Raw genomic sequence first — 16,604 nt, forward strand, 5'->3', positions numbered from 1 at the left:
TCCTTGCTTTCTAGGAAATTTACAGGGAAATATGTGAATGGCTGTAACTTATTCTGAAATGGTTTAGAAAAATAACAATTGTGTTTGGAGGGGGAGAGAGAATGACTTAAAATGTTAATATCTGAGGAATCTGGGTTAGGGATATACAGGATTTCTTTGTATAACTTTGAAGTTTTTTTTTTTTTTTTTTGCAATGCTATATGTGAAATTACTTTAAAATAAAAAGTTAAAAACAAAAACAAAAAAAGGAAGTCACACACTTTGACCCCCACCCCACCAGGATATTCTCCATCTTTCAGGGGTTTCTGTGTATTCTGAGAATATTGATTTTGTTGTACCCAAATCTTTCACTGCATGTTAGTGAGGTCTAATGTCCCATTCTCCATAACTTATAGCCTTGAGTTCCGTTGCTAACTAAACCAAAACTGAAATGAACAGTCTGATGTAAGAATATTCCCTGATCCTGACCCCACTATATTCTCCACTATTAAAATTTTTTACACCCCACCTCCCAGCAAGCTTCCATTTTTCTTTCTTGAACCTCAATGGACTTGGATATTGCCATTTGAGTTGACAAATTATGAGGTTTAGGTCAGAAGGAGAGGACTCTGAGAGAGACATACTATTTAAAAGGCTGTCACATGTAAGAGATGTGTTGGGTGTTTTTTCTAAAGAGAATGGAAGCTAGGTCATGGATAAGAGGGATTGGCTCAATACAGGAAAGGAAGTCCTCGCAGTCAAAGCTATTAACAACAGAATGGACTGTATGTTGTAGTGAGCTCCCAAGCACTGAGAATATTCGGGTCAAGCTTGGAAGTTCACCCTATAGGGATATGGTATGGGGATTTCTTACATATGATGGGAAGTAGTGATAGAGGGCTTTTAGGGTCTCCTTCCTCTCTTCAGGAGTCCCTGAGTGGTACACATGAGTAACATACTTGGCAGCTAACCAAAAGGTTGACGGTTCGAGTCCACCCAGACGTGCCTTGGAAGAAAGGTCTGACAATCTACTTCCGAAAAATCAGCCATTGAAAACCTTATGGAGCACAGTTTTCCATGAGTCAAAACCAACTTGACAGCAATTGTCTACCCCTTCAGCACCATGATTTACTTGTGTTACTTACATGTTTCTGGTTGGGACCTTCCATGAGACTGTATCTTGTGGGATAGGTGGTTGAATTCCTAATTCTCTCAGGACAGAGCTTAAATTCTCTTAGAGGAAACACAGGGGAAGGAATAGCCCAAGATACCTCCCAGAAGTTCACATATGCTACTTTCAGATGAGACTCCCTGTCCTGAGTTGGTGGACAAACATGTACAAGTTCAGAGCTATCTGGTGTTATGTGTGGTCATCTCAGCTCCTGTGGATTGGTGCATTGCAGAGCTCTAGCCAGCTGACTCTCAGCCAGAAATGCCCAAACCTGGCAGCTCTGTTCTCTCACTATTGCATTTCTCCATTAAGTAAAACTGGGGCTATCCACTCTAGTTTATGAGACAACACGTTTTTCTGGCAGATTTTGCATGCGGGAGATTCCCTAAACTGTAATCGGATAAGCAAGATTTCAGCTGAAAATCAGATTTCTCCCTAAGACCACGTAAGTGCACACGAGTGTGAGACTAACATGGAAACTCAACGCTTTGTTCCCGAGGGGTTGCCTCATTATATTAATCTGACTTTTTTAATGTTTGTTTTTCAAATTCCAAATTGTCAGGCTTGACAGAGCCCCAGCGCGATTTTCAACCCGTTTGTGCAGTTGTTCCCCTCCCTCCTTTTCACAGCATTTCATTCAGCCATGACCCTGAACTGAGAGTGATGAGCTTTATTCACTCAGTGATGTGTTTGTGGGAAGTTAAATGGCCTTCATTACCTCCTTTAACGAATTCTTTGAATCAAAAATATTTCTCTCCTTGGATGGTCCCAGCCACAAAGCACTAAAGTTCTTTGCTGCCTGAATGAGGTTCCAGCCTATCCAATATCATATGTTTAGAATAAAATTAAGGATTCAGTATGGGGTATTATAAAGGAAAGTATTGCCTCCTGAAAAGATACCAAAATGGCAAATGCAATGCACAGAGGCCTCTGTGAACAGAGTAAAGTTAAAGACTTTTGTTTGTTTTTCACCTACTTTAAGGGAATGAGACTAATAATATGTTATTCTAATGACCTTCATCTACTTTTTTTCTTGCGGGGGGGGGAGGTTGAAAAAACTCTTAAATTGAGAGAAAGTCCTTTATCAAATCCTAATGATTTTATTCATGATTTCCTATTAATCCCCAACAAACGGTCCTGTTTACTACAGGGCTTGGAATCTCCAAACTCTGCTGAGAATCTACATTTCTAACAAGCTCCCTGCTGAAAATCTGCATTTTCACACCAGATATACTGAATCAGAATCTACAGTTTAAGAAGATTCCCCAGGTAATTCTTATGTATAACTTCCTGGGAACTTGTTAGAATACAAACTCTCAGTAGGGTTTTGAACCAGAAGGAACCCGTTCAAAGCCCTGGTTTACTAACACCGGAAATTGTTAAATCTCCCCTCTCCCACCCCCAACCCTATATCAGTCAATCTTTCTCTGAGAAAGGATTGAGGAGTTTTGCAAAAGTTAATATGTATGTAAAACCCAGCAAGAGAAGATTCAGCAAGCTGAGGATGAACAAACTTGAAGAGAGTCAAAGAATAAAATGGCAGTCACTGAGATCAGCAGCTGAGGAGTTCTAGAAGCTTTGAGAGGAAAATACTGCCTCTCAGAGCAAGGGCAAACAGAGCATAAAATGTGATTTTTCAAATTCTGTTCTGGATGAGCTCAGGACTTGGGGGTGAGAGGGGGTCCCAGTCCCCAGCCCTCTTCAAAAAAGATCAACCCTAGTCTGTTTACGTAAAGGTTTCCACCTAAGATTTTCTTGGAAGAAAAGTTCCTGTTACTTAACGTTTTATTTTTAATTTCCTGAGTACCTTGAGGTATTTTAAACTGTCTGGTGGATGGTGCTGGAGTTCTCAGGGTCTTTCATTTTAACACCGCACCCCTACCCCTACCCTACCTTAAAGTCACCCTCCCTGCTTCCTCAGTGCCCCCTTGTGCCACCAGCCCTTCCCTGTGACCTTCAGCTGTAGATCTTTTCCGTCCAATTTTTCTTCAGCAAAGCCATGAATAATAGGGATTTATCCTTGTCCTTGTCCTTACCTCCAATTCGGCCTCCCATATTCTGCTGTTTCCACTGATCTCTTTGGGTTATATCTTCCCAGGGCCTTACTTGTAGCTAATTCCCAGTCTGCAACATGATCTAGTGATATCCTTATTTTTATTGCAGTTATTTATTAACTGAAATTCCAATGTTTTTCCTTAGGACAGATGCCATTAATGCATATATTTGCACTCAGGTAGACAAAAAAAAGAAAAAAAAACTGGGAGGGAATATGCCGAAATATCAATAGTACTTATGGGGGAATATTGATGATTATATTTATTTATTTATACTTTTCTGTAGTTCGTATTTCTCAACGTAGTATCCGATAAACTTTGGTAATATAGAGGGGAAAAAAAACTATGTTTCCCTTTATAGAATTTACAAACTAGTGGCCCATAGACATGTTTTGAATGCTGGTGGGCAGGGCAAGCATCCTTCAGGTTGCCAAAGTAACCAACACACCTTATTGTCTTTCTCTGACCCCTTCAAAAGTGAATTACCTATCTAGCCTGTGAAGGCATTTGAATTTACAGCAATCTTCGTAAAGATGGTTGCCTTCTAAATAGAAACACCTAGACACCTTCTACTACTCATAGGGAATTTGGTGCCCCATTACAGGCTAGTGAGAGAAATGCTTGGTGACCCAGATTATTATACCTTCAGGCAGCCCTCTACTCTGCCCCACTTATTTGACAAAAACCAAGGGTGTTGTTATCTCTATTTCTTTTTCCCATATCTGAAAACTTCATTGCTCCCTTTGAGGTAAAGACATGACCTAAAGCAGAGGAAATGTGGGAAACATCGGCAGCCTAACGGGATAGGATAAACACATCAGTAGTCATAGTTCTAGGAATGAGACACACAAACAAGCACAGACCTCTAAAATCTTCTTTACCATACTCATGGCCCTTCATTGGCTTGCTGGTTCTGATCTATGGACAGACGCTTCAGCTTCTCTCAGCTGTCTTTCTGGAGTCCTTGCACATAGCCATGGCCTCCACCACCTTCTGGCTGTGTGACTTTGAGCAAGTTACTTCAGAGCTCTATGATGCAGTATTTATATGAATAACAAAAGTAATAATAATCGCTTCTTCACAGGATAATTGAGAGAATTAAACCAGATATGCATATAAAGTAGAGAATTCAATGCCTAGCATATAATAAGCACTCCATGCCCGTTGCCTATTATTAACTTTGTCACCATCGTGATAGACATCATCTCTTTATTATCCCAACTCCCTCTCTATTATGGACAACAAAGCGGTGAGTGCTCCAGGTAGGAACATATTTCTTCTGGCAGCTTCATGCCAGAATAGGAGCTTCGGGGTCATTTGGTATTGATTTGAGCTTTGGCTTTCCATTTACTACCTGTATAATCTTGGTTAAGTTACTTAGCTGTTCTGAACTATATTTCTATCATCTAAAATATTAAAGCAATATAAGAAATAAAGACAAAATATCTGCCTGACAAGCCCATTTTAAGGATTGGACGCATAATCTAGGATTCCAATTAGCATTGCACCTTGTTGTTAGGTGGCTGTCTGGTCAGTTTTCAGCTCATAGAGAACCGATGTGACGAAGTAGAACTGCCTCATAGAGTTTTCTAGGCTATAATCTTTACAGAAGCAGATTACCAACTCTTTCTCTTGCAGACCCACTGGTTGGATTCAAACCACCAACCTTTGGTTAGCAGTCAAGTGCTTAACCATTGCCCATCAGGGCTCCTAAACTCATTGCTGTCGAGTCAATTCCAATTCATAGTGACACTATAGGACAGAGTAGAACTGCCCCATAGGGATTCCAAAGAACAGCTGATGGATTCGAACTGCCGACCTTTTGATTAGCAGACAAACGCTTAACCACTGCACCACTAGGGCTCCTAGCACATGCTATATGCTCAATAAATGATCATTCCCTTTCATGCAAGAAAAACATCCAAACTGCACATACCTTTCACCAATGAGAATAATCTAAGGGAAAATTTCACTATAAATCAAATTCATATTCAGGGTTCTTCTATCCACATACACTTGATCCACCACTCCAAAATGGCCACTAGTCTTACACTGATGCCTATCTGTCCTGAGACACCACCATACACGCACACTGGGAGTCCCCATGTCATTTTATCCCACTTGGCCGTTATAGGCCATATCCATACTAGAGACTTTTATAGTTTTCCTCTCTGGCAAAATTTATCTGTATTGGGTTCCACATCTTTTTTAGAAGACTAGTTACTTGTCTAAAATCTTCTTGATTTATAATAATTAAATTTTTAATAGCCAATCCTTGCTTTCACTAATACATACATTTTCAATGCTTTAGTCAAGAGTAAGAGTAAGAGTAAATAGGATTCCAGGCACTACATCATTCTTGAGAACAGAAATCATTGAGAGCCACACAGCATACTATCTGCGGTATTACTATCCGTTATGGATTGAATTGTGTCCCCCCAAAATGTGTGTCAACTTGGCTAGGCCACGATTCCCAGTATTGTATGGTTGTCTACCATTTTGTGATGTGATATGATGTGATGTGATGTGATTATCCTGTGTGTTGTAAATTCTAACCTTTATGATGTTAATGAGGCAGGATTAAAGGCAGTTATGTTAATGAGGCAGGACTCAATCTACAGGGTTAGGCTGTATCTTGAGTCACTGTCTTTTGAGATATCAAAAAGAGAATCCAGTAGAGAGAAGAGGGGCCTCCTATCACCAAGCAAGAAGAACCAGGAGCGGAGTACCTCCTTTGGACCCAGGATCCCTGCACTGAGAACCTCCTAGGCCAGGGGAAGGTTGATGACAAGGATCTTCCCCCAGAGCCAACAGAGAGAGAAGGCCCTCCCCTGGAGCTGATGCCCTGAATTCAGACTTCTAGCCTCCTAAACTGTGAGAGAATAAATTCTGTTTGTTAAAGCCATCCAATAGTGGTATTTCTGTTATAGCAGCAATAGATAACTAAGACACTATCCCAGAAAATTCTTGCCCAGGAAGATTAAATAACTTTATTGTTTCAGGAACTTCCTTAAATTCCACTCTTTTGAGCTATTGGTAATCAACTTGTTCTTCAGGATAGTATACCCCTTTTCAGAAAAGACAAAAAAAAAAAACCAACCCAGTGCCATCAACACAAAGACCATTCAATTTGTTTATCAGACTCGTTTACTCTTCAAGGTTTGCTTCCAAATCCTTTCCTTGCTGTGTCAAGGAATCCTAAGTAGTTACATGACAAACTGCTCAACCTCAATCAGGAGACCCCACATTTTAAGAACCTCCTTGAACCATATCCTGCAAACCCTGTATCCCACCCTAGAACTCCCCCTGCTGAAACACTACTAAGGCTCCATCAAGATAGCAGTGTCCTTACTACAGTAAATAATAAATTTTTGGTGATCTTTTCAGGGACAGCAGTCAACATTACCAGTTTAGGACCTATTTCTGGACAAAGAAGCCTTTCCCAAGCCTTCTAAATCATATTATTTGAACAGAAAGCTGCCTACTTTGCAACTGTAAGACTGTTCCAACTACAAGTATTTATTGTATGTTTTACTATGTGCTCAGCCCCAGGCTAATGTTCAACCATTTCAGGAGGTAGCACATGATCAAGAACCAATGGTACTGAAGGAAGAGGTCCAAGCTGCACTGAAGGCACCCACATAAAACAAGTCTACAGGAACTGATGGAATACCGAGTGAAATGTTTCAATAAAAGGATGCAGTGCTGGAAGTGCTCGCTCATCTATGCCAAGAAATTGAGACCAATCGACTGAAAGAGATGCAATTTGTACACATTCAAAAGAAAGGTGATACAAACAAATGCAGAAATTATCAAATAATGTCATTAACATCACACACAAGGAAAATTTTGCTGAAGATCATTCAAAAGTACTTGCAGCAGTACATCTACAGGGAACTGCCAGAAATTTAAGCCAGATTCAAAAAAGGATGTGGAATGCGGGGTTTTATTACTGATGTCAGATGGATCTTGGCTGACAGCAGAGAATACCAGAAAGATGTTTACCTGTGTATTATTGACTGTGCAAAGGCATTTGACTATGTGGATCATAACAAATTATGAGTAACATTGAGAAGAATGAGAATTCCAGAACACTTAACTATGCTCATGAGGAAGGAACCTGTACACAGACCAAGAGGCAGTCAGTCATTCAGACAGGACAAGGGTATACTGAGTGGTTTACAGTCAGGAAAGGTGTGTGTCAGGGCTGTATCCTTTCACCATATTTATTGAATCTGTATGCTGAAAAAATAATTACAGGAGCTGTACTATATGAAGAAGACTGCAGCACCAGGATTGGAGGAAGGCTCATTAACAACCTGTGTTATGCAGATGACACAACCTTGCTTGCTGAAAGTGAAGATGACATGAAGCACTTACTGATGAAAATCAAAGACTACTGCCTTCAGTATGGATTACACTTCAAAGCAAACAAAAATCCTCACAATTGTACCAATAAACACCATGATAAATGGAGAAAAGATTGAAGTTATCAAGGATTTCATTTTACTTGGATCCACTATCAATGCCCATGGAAGCAGTAGGCAAGAAATCAAAAGACAAATCGCATTGGGCGAATCTGCTGTAAAAGACCTCTTTAAAGTGTTAAAAACCAAAGATGTCATTTTAAGGACTAAGGTGCACCTGAGCCAAGCCATGGTGTTTTCAATCACCTTATATGCATTCAAAAGCTAGACAATGAATAAGGAAGACCAAAGAAAAACTGAGTTATCAGTTTTGAATTATGGCGTTAGCCAAGAATATTGAATACACTACGGATTGCCAAAAAACGAACAAATCTGTCTTGAAAGAGGTATAGCCAGATTGCTCCTTAGAAGCAAAGATGTTGAGACTTCGTCTCACATACTTTGGACATGTTATCAGGAGGGATCAGTTCCTGGAGAAGGACGTTGTGACCATTAGGGTTGTGTGTCAACTTGGCTGGGCCGTGATTCTCAGGGGGTTGGCAGTTATGATGTGGTTTGGCAGTCATATGATGATGTGATCACTTCCATGATGAGACTCGATATAATATGGTCACCTCTATGATGGAATCTCCTGTGAGCAGCCAATAAGTTGAAACAGAATTTCCTGGGGGGTGTAGCCTGAATCCAATATAAGTGGACTTTCTGGCAAGTCCCCTGGGCTTTTGCTCACTCTAGATCATGCAGCTGGCTCCTACTCCTCTGACCTCCAGTTCTAGGAACCTGAGCTAGCAGCTTACCTGCCATCTTGCCTGCCAACCTTGGAATTCGTCAGTCTTCAATGCCTGTGAGCAAGAACCCTGCTGCCTGACTTGCTGATCTTGGGTTTGCCAACCCCTGCAGCTTCATGAACCAGGAGAAGCCTCTAGCCTGATCCACGTTCCAGCCTCTACAACTTTGTAAGCCATTTCCTTGATATAAATCTCTCTATGTATATTTATACACTTTACTGGTTTTAGTTCTCTAGAGAACCAAGCCTAAAACAGACATCATGCTTGGTGGATGGTCAGCGAAAAAGAGGAAGATCCTCAATGAGATGGATTGACACAGTGTCTGCAACAATGGGCTCAAGGATAACAACGATTGTGAGGATGGTACGGGACCAGGCAAAGTTTCGTTCTGTTGTACATAGGGTCACCATGAGTTGGAACTAACTAGACAGCACCTAACAGCAATGACAAGAGCCCCAGGCTAATCATTTTACATAAATCATCTCTTTTATCTCCTGGAAATACTGTGAGATAAGTATTAGTTTCCTCCCTTTACAAATCAAGAAACAGAGGTTGAGAGAAGTCAAACAACTTACTAAAGTCTACAGGACTTTATATCTAGGATTCAAATGGAATCCCCCCACCTGACTCCAAAGCAGACACCCTACATTCTTACCCTCAAGGATCTTTATGCTGGTTAGTATAAGTTATACTATTTTCAACCAGATAAAGGTCTACAGCTATTGCCAGTAGAACTAGCTTCTTTAGCAGTTTCTCTAGGAAATACCTGAAGCCTGGGATGCTTGGTGGCAGTAAGTTTCAGCCAAATTTAACTTGGCCCATGTCCCTACCCCAACTTCTCCTCCATCATCTCTGCTCCCTCCCAACCCCAAAACCCATTGCTGTCGAGTCGATTCTGACACATAGTGACCCTATAGGACAGATTAGAACTGCCCCATAGAGTTTCCAAGGCACACCTGGCGGATTCGAACTGCTGACCTCTTGGTTAGCAGCTGCAGCACTTAAGCACTAGGCCACCAGGGCTTCCTGCTCCCTCCCAGGCCCCTAAATTGTGGTGAGAACCAATTTTTAACAGGAAACTTGGGTACAAAAAATCTGTGGTCCTTCAGGTCATTGGAGGCATTTGGGAGCCCTTCTGACATGCACCCAGTGCCTCCATGGAGGCCAACCCAGGAACCAGACCCAAAGTGTGAGTGTAACGTGACTGGGGAGGAGAGAATGACTCAGCTCTGGCCCTTCTCCTCTGTCTAGCAGCTGCAGAGGGGCTAGTTCACAAAGGAGAAGCAGCAATAAACATACTAAAACATGAGGATGCACGGTTCCCACTCACAGCAACCCTGTGTGCAACAGAACAAAACACTGCCTGATCCTGTGCCATTCTCATACTCCTTGCTATGAGCCCATTGTTGTGGCCACTGCGTCAATCCATTTTGTTGAGGGACTTCTTCTTTTTCACTGACCCTTTCCTTTATCAAGTATGATGTCCTTCTCCATAGACTGGTCCTTCCTGAAAACATGTCCAAAATACATGAGACGAAATCTTGCTCCTAAGGAGCACTCTGGCTGTGCTTCTTCCAAGACAGATTTGTTCGTTCTTCTTGCAGTCCATGGTATATTCAATAATCCTCTCTGACACTATGATTCAAAGGCATCAATTCTTCTTCAGTCTTCCTTATTCATTGTCCAACTTTCACATGCATACAAGCTGACTGAAAATACCATGGCTTGGATCAGGTGCACCCTAGTCCTCAACACTTTTTAACACTTTTAAGAGGTCTTTCACAGGAGATTTGCCCAATGCAATATGTCGTTTGATTTCTTGACTACTGCTTCCATGGGTGTTGATTGTGAAACCCAGTAGAATTAAATCCTTGATAGCTTCAATATTTTCTCCATTTATCATACTGTTGCTTATTGGTCCAGTTGTGAGGATTTTTGTTTTCTTTTTGTTGAGATGTAATTCATACCGAAGGCTGTAGTCTTTGACCTACATCAGCAAGTGCTTCATGTCTTTTTCACTTTCAGCAAGCAAGGTTGTGTCATCTGCATAACACCTGTTGCTAATGAACCTTCCTCCAATCCTGATACCATGTTCTTCTTTGTATAGTACAGCTTCTCAGGTTATTTGCTTAGCATACAGACTGAATAAGTATGGTGAAAGGATACAACCCTGAAGCACATCTTACCTGATTTTATCCACACAGTATCCCTTGTTCTGTTGGTCTATGTACAGGTTCTACGTGAGCACAATTAAGTGTTCTAGAATTCCCATTAGTCACAATGTTATCCATAATTTGTTATGATCCACACAGTCAAATGCCTTTGCATAGTCAAACATAGGTAAACACCTTCCTGGTATTCTCTGTTTTCAGCCAAGATCCGTGTGATCTCTGCAATGATATCCCTCATATCAAGTCCTCTTCTGAATCCAGTTTGAATTTCTGGAAGTTTCCTGTCACTGTACTGCTGCAACTGCTTTGGAATGATCTTCAGCACAATTTTACTTGTGTGTGATATTAGTGATATTTTTCAATAACTTCTGCATTCTGTTAGCTCGCCTTTCTTTGGAATGGGCACAAATATGGATCTTCTCTAGTCAGTTGGCCGGGGAGCTATCTTCCCAATTTCTTGGCATAGATGAGTGAGCAGTTCCAGCATTGCATCCATTTGTGGAAACATCTCAGTTGTATTCCTTCAATTTCTGGAGCTTCGTTTTTTGCTGATGCCTTCAGTGTAGCTTGGATTTCTGCCTTCAGTACCATTGGTTCTTGATCATATGCTACCTCCTGAAATAGCTGAACATCAATCAATTCTTTTTGGTGTAGTGACTCTGTATTCCTTCCTTCTTCTTTTGATGCTTCCTGCATCATTCAATATTTTGCCCGTAGAATCCTGCGATGTTACAACTGGAGGCTTGAACTTTCTCTTTCAGTTCTTTCAGCTTGAGAAATGCCAAGCGTGTTCTTCCCTTTTGGTTTCCTAACTCCAGGTCTTTCAACATTTCATTATAATACTTTGTCTTCTTGAGCTGTTCTTTAAAATCTTCTGTTCGGCTCTCTTTCTTCCTCATTTCTTCCATTCACTTTAACTACTCTACATTTAAGAGCAAGTTTCAGAGTCTCTTCTGACATCTATTTTGGTCTTTTCTTTGTTTCCTGTCTTTTTAATGACCTTTTGCTTTCTTCATGTATGATGTCCTAAAACATAGCTAATCACTAATCTGAATGCCACCAAGAATGGCAATTATACTGGATTATCACTAGCTCAAATAAAAATAATGATACTGAATTAGTTTACAGGTGTTTTTTCTCCTTGTGCAATAGATACATTTCAATAAATTGGGCTATACAGTAAATTTTAGTTTAAAACAAAACTTACAAATTTGTAGATTCATTTACTTTTTTTTATCATCAATTCCTTCTAACCACTTTCTACAGATATAGTCCCAAACCATAGGAATCTCTGTACTCTTAGAAGAGCCTCAGAATCTGCTGAACTTTTCTCCTTCTCTGCACATACTCCTCTGCCTCCTGTGCCTTAGAGGGCATGCTTTCTAATAAATGGCTGTAGGCTGCACTCACCAGGAGCCCTGGTGGTGCAATAGTTAAGCACTCGGCTACTAACCAGAAGGTTGGCAGTTCCAGCCCAACCAGCAGCTCCACAGGGGAAAGACCTGATGATCTGCTCCAGTCTAGATTACTGCCTAGAAAACCCTATGAGGCAGCTCTCCTCTGTCATATGGGATCACTATGAGTCAAAAGTGACTCGATGGCACCTAACAATGACACCACTACACTTACTAAGAAAAGGGACCACAAAAGTTGATGTACTCCAGACTCACACTGCATCCTATATAATGACTCAATCTCATATCGTACTTTATTAATTCTAAGGCAATTTTTTTTTTTTTTTTACATTTTAGCGTTTCCAAAATTAAGGTGCTTCTTCTTAAGTAATGATGGCGTTTGCAATTCTAACTGACAGCACCTTTTCATTTTTAGTGGCATATAAAAAATGGTGCACCTTACAGTTGATGAAATAGGATTGATGTTTCAATACTGCAGGTGTCAAAATTCTCTAAAAGGAGCTGATTCCCAGTAAGATGACCACTTGGAAGGTTTGCTCCACATATGCAAATAGGCAGAGGAGCCACTGTCCTCAGAGCCATATCCTGCTGCAGCAAGACACACAGTTAAAAACTAAAACCATGCTCACACCAAAACCTGTGGTACCATCACTAATCCATTCAACAAACATTTATTTAGCAACTAAAGGAGGCTTGGAGGCACAACAATTGGACGCTCAGCTGCTAACCGAAACGTTGGCAGTTCCAACCTACCCAGCATCTCTGTAGGAGAAAGACCTAGTGATCTGTTCCAGTCTAGGCTACAGCCTAGAAAACCCTATGAGGCAGTTCTACTCTGTTGCATGGAGCCACTATGTGTCAAAATCAACTCAATGACACCTAACAACAACAACAATATGTGTCCGTGTGGAGTCCCTGAGTGGTGTAAGCAGTTAACCCACTTAGCTGCTAACCAAAAGGTGGGAGGTCCGAGCCCACCCAAAGGCTCCTTGGAAGAAGGGCCTGGAGATATACTTCCAAAAAGTCAGTTATTGCAAACTCTATGGAGCAGAGTTCTACTTTCACACACAAGGAGTCGCCATGATTGAAATCGACTTGATGGCAACTGGGTTTAACTGGCCTGTGCCAGTGTGTGTCAGGCATTGTTGTAGACACTGTGGATACAACAGGAAAGAAGATAGACAAAGCGTCTCTTCTTGTGGGGCTTCCATTTCCATGGGGGATGAGAGAGTTGGGAGGGACACAGATACCAAACAGGTACATACACAAACAAAAATACATACGGTAATTTCAGAAGGTGGCAAGTGCTATGGCGAAAGCAAACAGTGATACTGGAGTGACCATGTGGGGTAGCAGCCTTACGTCAGGGGGTCAGGGAAGGCACATTCAAGACGTAACATCTGAGCTGATGCCTGGATGATGAGAAGGAGTCAGGAGGCAGAGATTTGGAGACAGGAAATTCTGGAGATCTCTAGAGTACAGTAAGTGGAAAAGCCTAAACTTGGTGAGTGCAAAAAATAAAAAGCCCAAGAGTTAAAGCCAGGTGCACAAAGTGAGGGAAGAGCAGTAGAAGATGATCGGAGAAGTGGGCAGGGCTCAAAACGTGCAGCCCCCACCACTTAGAGATGCATCCCATCGGGTTATACAAAAACAGGGAAGATGTCAGGCTTAGGTTTTCTCACTCCTTTTGCTATAGGTTTTTGGCATCTCTGTAAGAAAGGCCTTAGGAATCTTTGCCTGAACCTAAATTTATACAGGAGTTGTAGTTTGAGACTAGACTAAGCCCTGAGACAAGCCACTATTCCTCTGGGCCCCTGTAGGAAAGCTTCCACCTGGTTTCATTTTGCTGCTTCCACTGCCAGCTCATCAGAGGACAGCACTTAAGAACAAAGCCAAGATTTACACCAAGAAGGAGAAAAACAGAACCCCCCCACCCACCACCTGCCTTTCTCTGTCCATTGACATGTGACACACTCTTGGGTGGCACTGCCTGCTTTTTGCCAAAGGACAGACAAGCAACATGGACTGCAGGGAAACCAATCTCTGCAGCGCTGCAAATGTAGCATACAAACTGGCTCCTTCTGCACCATGTGGCCAGACTGACAGGGCAAGGAGCAAAGCCAAGAGCACATACCTCTACAGCCTTGGCCTGCTGCGTTTCGGCCTTATATCGCCCAATAGCAGCACATCACTACATACGCACGGAATGGTTTAAGCCCTCAGCTGCTAACCGAAAGGTCAGCGGTTCCAACCCACCAGCTGCTCCATGGGAGAAAAGACCTGGCAATCTGTGCCCATAAAGATGACAGCCTAGGAAACACTATGGTACAGTTCTACTCTGTCCCACAGGGTCGCTATGAGTTGGAATAGACTCGAGGGCACACAACAGGAATCCATAGAACCTAAAGCCTCAAACTTTCTCCATTTAATTTTGTTCCTGTCTCTCTTGATATTTCCAGTCCTCTCTCCTGTCACCTGGACTGCATTAGCAACAGCCTAGACCTCCTGTCTCTCCTCCAGTGCCCAACATACCTTACTAAGGCACAACTCCGATGCTGCCATCTCCTACTGAAAATAATGTAATGGCGCCAGAGAAACTGGAAGGTCCCAGGGTCTGGTGTTCTCTCATGTCTCATGGTATGGGGCGACAGGGGGTGAGGGAGGTAGTGATGCAATACTGTGTGCCCCTAGGCTTGGGGGGACGCTAAAGAAGAGCCTGAGAGGGTCTCTAGCCCCCACTGCCACCAGAGGAGCTTCAGAGTTTATATGTAGAAGTTCTGCAAAGGGTTTTATTTAAAAATAAAAAGGAAACTGTCTTATTTCTTTAAGAAAAGGCGGAGGGGGGTCAAAACCCCCTAGTAGTTAAATGAAGAGATGGACATTAGCCCAAATGTGTCAAGTACATATCACACAATCTTGGGAAAGTCACCCAGTACCTTTGAGCCTCTCTCTATAGAACAGAGCTTCTCACTCTCAGCACTGTTGACATTTGGCCTGGATAATTCTTTATTGTAGGATGTTCAGCAACATCCTGGACCCTACCTACTTGATGACAGGATGGTCCTCCCCTCAGATGTGACAACCAAAAATATCTCCGTGCATTGCCAAATGCTTCCTTGGAGCAAAATAAGCCCTAGTTGAGAACCACTGCTGTAGAATAGTTAAATATTTACCTGTCTCACAGGCCTGTGCTAAAGCTTAAATGAAATAATATATGACAAAGGTGCTTTGTAACCTATTGTTATGAGTCTAGAAAAACCCACCACCCACCTGTCAGTTTATCATCCTGTGGTGGCTTGCATGTTGCTATAACGCTGGAAGCTATGCCACCAGTATTTCAAATACAAGCAGGGTCACCATGGTAGACAGGTTTCGGAGGAGCTTCCAGACTAGGACAGACTAGAAAGAAAGGCCAAGGAAAATGCTATGGATCACAACAGAATATTGTTCAACATAGTGCTGGAAGATGAGCCCTCTAGGTTGGAAGCACTCAAAATACACAGAGGTCACAACAATGGACTTGAGCATACCAATAATCATGAAGATACCACAGAGCCGGGCAACGTTTTGTTCTGTTGCACCTAAGGTCTCCGTGAGTCAGAGCTGTCTCAACGGAAACTAACAAGAACGTAGGAAAACACCTGGCTTACAGCTTGACACAAATAAATAATTGCACAGTCAATCCTGAATGTGATGAGGAAGCCACTGTGGACCTTCAGAACTAAGAGATGTTTATCTTTTTGCCTATCTCTTTAAATCTCTGTCATACTTTATCTTTGTCAATCCGTAGCCAGTCATTCATTATGCCAGGATGATACAAGTCCTAAAATCAGCTCAGCCACCCTGTATGTTAACCCCTGATTCCCTAGAATGAAAACATAATCAGTGCACGAGCATCAACTGAACAGAGCCGAATCCTAATGCATACATGCATTCATTCACTCATTCCTTTGTTCATTCAGATAACTTGCTGCTGCATAAAACACATTAGGGTTAAATGGCTTAAGAAATAAAGTCCCTGGACCTGAGGCCTTCATAGTCTAGAACAGGAGCCAGCAAATGGCTCACAGCTTGTTTTTGTAAATACCGTTTATTGGGACACAGTCACACGCATTCCTTTACGTATCACCTATGGCTGATTTTGTGCCACAACAGTAGAGCTGAGTAGTTGCAATAGAGACTATATGAACCACAAAGCCTGAAATATTTACTACCTGACCCTTTACATAAAAAAGTTCTAGCGGGAAAACAGGTGCTGAAAACAGTCATGCAGTGGCCCACGCTCTGGGGAGACCTTGGGGGATGAATTTACGTTTTAACAGCTTCTCTATCCTTATATTACCAGTTCCTGAAATTCCCAGGGTTTTCCAAGCAGTGGCGATAATCAAATAATAGTTAATCTTTATTAGAGGCTTACTGACTTAGATCCAGGCACCATCCGGCCAGGTACGTGTACATCACCTCGTTTTCAGTCTCACTCTTTGTCCTTTGAGGGTCTCACTGTCCCTGTCTCACAGATGAGGAAACTGCAGCACTGAGTCAGCAAGGAGCGTGCCCAGGGTGGTCATCATTTGAACCCACACAGGCTCATGAGAACCT

At 42.0% G+C, this 16,604-nt stretch overlaps 1 protein-coding gene across 9 annotated transcripts in view; it reads right to left on the reverse strand.

Moving 5' to 3' along the window:
- The window catches only part of AGBL1 (AGBL carboxypeptidase 1), a 1,130,253-nt gene that overhangs the window by 949,328 nt on the left and 164,321 nt on the right, over window positions 1–16,604 (reverse strand). The window lies entirely within an intron of this gene.

This window comes from Elephas maximus, chromosome 13 (genome assembly GCF_024166365.1).
Source record: "Elephas maximus indicus isolate mEleMax1 chromosome 13, mEleMax1 primary haplotype, whole genome shotgun sequence".
NCBI classification, from domain to species: Eukaryota; Metazoa; Chordata; class Mammalia; order Proboscidea; family Elephantidae; genus Elephas; species Elephas maximus.